Raw genomic sequence first — 6,802 nt, 5'->3', positions numbered from 1 at the left:
TCTTTACTTTTCTTTTTCAAAGTTATATACTATCTTACGAGTAGCAAATGATGCGAACCATAACTTCTCGTGCCCTTTCCATTCATCGTGCAGGTTTCTATACAGAAATCTCATTCCAGGCAGACTGGTCGAGTCCAGTGATAGTCGAGTTTTTTCATTCTTTTTGCAATTTCGTTTTTTTTTTTTTTTTTTTTTTTTTTCCCTCGCATCTTCCTTGGCTCGGAGGATGCAATTCGTTCTTTCTCATTATTTTCTTACGCCCCTATGATTGCGAACAAATGTGCTTCATGCTCGTTAGGGATAAATTATAAATGAGAAAACTGAGTGCTTCTCAATGCTGAAAATATGCTTATTATAAAATATAACGGTGCAAATAATAATTAATAATAAACTTGATAATGGGATAAAGTTATTTTTCAAATAATTTATATTTCAATGCTACTGTTGTATTAAACTTTTCACATAATTTTAAGTATTTTAAGACATTTTCCACTTAAATTACAGTGTAAAAACATTTTCTCCAACTCAAGATTAATGTGCATGATTTTTTGAAAAATTACGTTTACATTAGCGCACTTTGGATGACGCGCACGTACCGATATTTATGTTGCATATGTTTGTGACAAGTGAGAATACAATTTCAGAAATAAGGAAAAAATTATATTACATCGTATTAACAATTTAGTAGTAAAACATAAGATTTGCTCGATCATTTACTAGATACTTTTTACATCCACACGAAGCTGTGCACAATAAATGTCATTTGGATTTTACATATAATTTGAAGGCAAATATATAGTACTATTGTAAAGCAAAGATTAATTGTTAATGTCAAATTCAGATGATGAATAATAAACGATGGAGTATCAGTTACGGTGATACCAAGTAGAAGTAAAGTCAATATCGAAGGCTTTGAGCTTCGATATTCAATTTTAATCTATCACATTGTATTAAAGCATATATAGATAGATCGTTCGAAAACTATTAAAGCGCACTCGTTACGGCCTTTCAGCAATGAGGTCTTCTATAATTTTCCAGCAGTGACTTGTGAAGTTAGCGCTTCCAATAGTTGCTAAAACCGTCACAATCGACCGTCGACTCCTTAAAGTGCCAACTGGCAAGTATCTGCTGTTGGAGGAGAGAAAGTAACGAACGAAGAGTCGTGATAAAGACTATCGTCCAATTTAGCAAGTTATATAGGTGAAAAAATCACGATGGAAGAGAGACGAGCTATTTATTTCCAAACTAACGCTACAAGAAACCATTACAACATCAGGGAGTTAAACCGTAATGTAATTTTCAGGTTTTTCGCTTTCCTTTCGACAAAAGGTCCCAAAAGGTGTATGTAAAAAAATGTTTGTAACCTTAGGCTACTTTCACGTACTTTGCACATTTCTAAAATAGAGCATTCAACGATTGTATGACAAAGATTCATCCATGGTATTAAATTTGATAAAATTATCATCAAATGCATGAAGCTTAGATGTATGAAATAATACTCGAATATATTTATAGTGGACACTATATGCAGAGAGAGAGAGAGAGAGAGAGAGAGAGAGAGAGAGAGAGAGAAAGAGAGAGTGAGAGAAAGTGAAAGAGAGAGAGAGAGAGAGAGAGCGTTCGTTAAATTCCGATGGGATTCGTATAATGAGCCGTAGCTTTGACATAATTAAGATATATATGAGTTATCAGAGAATCTGATAAGTATTTTATTCCGGAATCAATAAAGATTTTCAATTTTCTATGTACCGAGGAAGAATAGAAGATGTAAATGCTTAATTGATACATCACTAAAATCATTTACCATACTAATTTGCAACTGTACAACTATTTGTGCAACTATATGTAAGTGATAAGGAATAATTTAAAAGGGATATTACAGAAAAGTGTGCACTCGACGTATATGTCATGTACGCCACCAAAAAGTAGGAAAAGTTACCTATTGTACACTGTAAACTCCAACTTTTCTTACCGTTTCCGAGAATTACATGTACATACAACTCAGAAACGTAACCACTTAATGGTCGTACTATTCATTCGCAAATGTGCTTATCGCCTCTTGCCACAGTTATAATATTCAACAAATATTATAATGTAAATGTAAATTTCAATAATATTTTAATCGTTCTAAAATGATTACAATCTGACATTATTGTTACCTAAAGGAACTTTAGAATTATATTTCGTAAATATATATATATAATCATTCCATTTACTTGCATCACAACTTAATTGTCATTAGTAATATAGTCTTTATATATAATAGTGACAAACATAAAAATTAACAATAAAAATAAGATTTTAATTATTAGTTTACGATAATTTGTGTAGGCCTTATTAGCCGAGATATTTGCAAGTCTCGATATTTCATAGCACTGACAGTAATAAATTACTATATCCATAAATTAATATTATTTATAACTATCCGTAATAATCAAATTAATACTTGCTTGATAGTTAAAAAATATTTAAAATTTTTGAAATCTTGTACGAGTATGTAAAAATTAGAATTATATTATTTATTTTGTTAAGTAAAATATTAAATATAAATTTAAAGAAATATTAATGTGAATTATGATAAAATCATTAGGTTAATTTCGTAATAATTTAAAGAAAAACAAAAACAAAAACAAACGAAAATAATCAAGTAATTTCGTATTATAATTATCTTTAATTAAAATGACAGTTTTCCTGGATTTAAGCTTGGATGTAGAGAAGAAAACAACAATACACACACAGAGAGAGAGAGAGAGAGAGAGAGAGAGAGAGAGAGAAAGAGTTACAGATATGTATATTTTAGAGCTTTGAAAATGAACTTTTTCTCTTTAAATGTAACTCTTTTATTATTCCTTTCTCTGTGTAACGAGACTACTTTGTACACACATATCAACATGTATATACGCAATGGTCTACTTTCCGAATAAATGGTCATGTATTTTTACAAGTGAGAGAAAAAAAGTTCAAATGCTACTTATTCATCCAGCCTTTCTTCTTTTTATTATTCAAGAAAGAAGGTAAAATCTGGCACTGGATGCAAAATTGTTGTTACAAGGAGTTATTAGCATATCAAAGTAAAAGCAACTTACATTTATAAAGACTTGAAAAGGGTTACTCACAGGCACACACGATAATGTATAAAGAGGGCAGGAAGCAAAGCTTTTAGAGATATATTCAAAGTACAGAAGCGACAAATCCGACGAAACATGGAATAAGTTTAAACGAAAATTGCTTAAGAAGACGGAAAACTTTTTTTGTTCAGGATATTCTATCTTCAGGTACTTATATATTAATCGTAAACAATAAATATTATCTGCATTGGGAAAACATCTTTCGACATAATAACTAAATATATATTTATAGGAAAATCTTTAGATATAAGACAAAAATATGACGCTTAAAATTAAATGATGATTAACAAATTTTTATATTCAAAATTAAACAATTCATATATAAACACTATTTCGTTCTTATTAAATATGACGATAAAAACATGTCTACCGATTTAGCTAGAATAAACAAATGAAGTATAATTTTTCTCAAATATAACTTATAAAATTGAAATTTTAAAATATATTATAAACAATAGACGAGTTTGAACGATCTTCAAGTTTGATTTTTTTTTCTTCATTTAGCTTAATGATAAATTAAAAATTCATAAATTTAAAAATCATAAATCATGATTATTCATTATAACCTATGCAGAGTAAATAGTTACTTCATCTAGTTATTTTATAAACTTTATATCATAATATATTTATTATAAAGAATTATATATATATATTTCTTCTTTCGTTAATGAATTTAACATTAAATGAATTAGAAGAATATTTAAGGTATAATACAATTAACCAAGTGTATCAATTAATCGTTGCATTGAAATTTTAATTTATATAGGGAAACATTAATTTTCACATATCAGTATTTGAAATGCTTATGTTTAAATTTTAATCTAAATATAGTAGAATTAATATTTAACTATTATTATTATTATAAAATGTTTAATTCCCGATTTTTCTTATTGTAAGGCAATTTAAATATACGGTATGATTAAATAAAATAATCCGATAAACACCAAATAAACTGTTATTTAATTTTTTTTTTAAACACACGCAATTTGAATAAAATGTAATATACTTTTTATTTTATGAGAATAAATAGTTTTTATATTTGGAAAATTAAAAAGTATTGGTTTATTAATCGATATGTCAAGTGCATCAATAGTTTTGTAAACACATAACAATTTGTTAATCAATAAATTCTTATTTACTTTTAATTAAATAATCGTTTTAATAAAACAATATATTTTGGAGTTCATATTTCGCCATTACATTCTAAAATTTTCCCTATCGTTAAAATTCTATTTTTTTTTTTTTTTTTTTTTTTTTTTTTTTTTACATAAATATATATTTAATATATGGCATATTATGGATTATCCGATATAACAATTAGAACATAACTTAAGTACAATTAACGTATTTTAATTCGACTATCCTCCAAATATATAATATATAAATTATTTATTTACTATATAATGTAATAATGTATTTATTCATATTTTTGAAAATATTTGAATATTTGAAATAATGCAGTTATAAACCTGATAAATAATGATGATGAAGTTTTGATGAAATTAAAAATTTAACGAAGTTATATCTTAAATTAAAGAGATTATAAATATGTCACTTAAATTATAAATAATCGTAACGAGCAATAGAAATAATACAATTTCATCTTACTTACTTCGTTTAAAATAACGTTAGTGCGGTTTAATCTTCATAATTATATTCTATATTTGTATTTGAAATAAATTTAATTAAAAATTGAGAAAATTTCCATTTACTTTGTACTCGATAATTAATTTTTTTTTATTCAAAACACAAGCAAATAATTCAAAGTTATTTTTTTAGAAAACAAGATAGTAGAACAGAACAATTAAATACAATAATTGTGAAGATAACAATTAAATAGTTATTTGGATAGAATTCGCTCTGTAAACATTTCTGATTAACAAAATATATACGTATAACACATTTGTAAATATAATAAAGAAACATTTGATAATTTTTTTATGTTTATTTATGCTTGTATACGATAGTTGTACTAACTTTTTAAAGCTATTTTTTTAAATTTTTATAGTAACACTAACTAATTATGAATAATGAACAGTTTAATAACAACGATATATGTATATGCATATATATATATTTATTATTTAATTTAATTTAAGAAAATTTATTTTTATTTTTTTGTATTTAAACATATTATTTTTATAATCTTAAGTCATTGTGCTGAAGAATTATTTTAATACATTATACTTCTATTGCATACATATAGAAAAGATTCTGTCGACACGAAAAATAGAATTTTATAGAGAAAAATGTTTCAGTGAAAAAAAATTCATATTATTTATACCTATTTATTCCATTTGTATTTATATTTTAAACCTTCAAAATGATAAAAAATATATGTTTAAAAATATTTTGTTTCATATTTTAATTATCGTCATAAATGGTTTTAATTTATCCTTGAGCGAAGACAAATTATCTAAAAGTGAAAATTTGACAAAATTAATGTAAGAAAAAATTACCTTAAATTAATCATCTTATTTTCGTTTCTAATCACGTGACTGCGATTCCTAAAATGCATACATTATTATTGCGCAACATTTGCACAAGCCACAATGTATATAGAATATAGAATGTAACTAGAGTGAAATTTTAGATGCTACAATTATGTGGAATTTCATAGAATTTAAAAAGCAAAGACTACACAACTATTTAATCATTAAATTCGAAAAATTGTTTTAACCATAAAAATTTTTCTCTACCTTTTATTGCATACAACCTTTCAACTGTGCATATTAATGCAACGATATCCTGCGGAAATGCATTTTTATGCTCTCCTTCGCGGTCGCTGCGTCCGAATCAAAAAACAATTTAAGGGTGCGTATTTTTTTCTCGGAGATTTCGTCTTCCATTATTACTCTACAGGGGAAATACGTGACCTCTTTTTGTTATATATGCGGCGAAAACTACAAATCGACTATGTGACTCGTATATATACATACATACGTATGCGGTTGCGAAACTTGAATCTATTCGGCGCCTCAGGAAATTGGTTTTTCCTGTGAGTGAACAGAAGGAAAAAGGAGAGATAGAGAGAGAGAGAGAGAGAGAGAGAAAATAAAGGTTTTTTCTCGTATCTTTTCTTGTCGATGACCTACCATGACAACATTAAATTTGCACATGTATACTTCCGCCTCTATACGATTACTTCAAACATTTTTATTTGTATGTAACTTTGCGTCAAATTTTTAGTCATTTTCATCATTTACAAATATATCAAAAGCAAATTTTTCAAAAATGTACTGTAATTTTTAATATTGCGCCCTTCCATGAATATGAATTTTAATATAGAGAAATTTATGATTTTTATTCCATCAAAATCATAATTTAACTATATATATATATATATATATATATATATTTGTTATATATTTTTCATATCATGAAATTAACGTTTATTTAAAAATTAGTGAACTATAATAGGATATTTTTTTAAACTAATTTTCTACAATTCCGTTTTTAATTAATTATTTATATTATATATACATATTCCTTAAATGCAGGAAGAACATTGCTTTAAACATTACTTTAAGATTACTAAAAGACGAGTATTTTATCCAAATCTTCATAAATGAATAACAGAATATTTTATTTTACTAATTATCAAACGAAATAAGCTCATTATTTATACTTAACAATTATCTACAATTATGAATATTATTTTGACTAATACTATA

This window comes from Ceratosolen solmsi, unplaced genomic scaffold (assembly GCF_000503995.2).
Source record: "Ceratosolen solmsi marchali unplaced genomic scaffold, CerSol_1.0 scaffold10, whole genome shotgun sequence".
Taxonomy (NCBI): Eukaryota; Metazoa; Arthropoda; class Insecta; order Hymenoptera; family Agaonidae; genus Ceratosolen; species Ceratosolen solmsi.
This window is presented reverse-complemented; position numbering follows the sequence as displayed.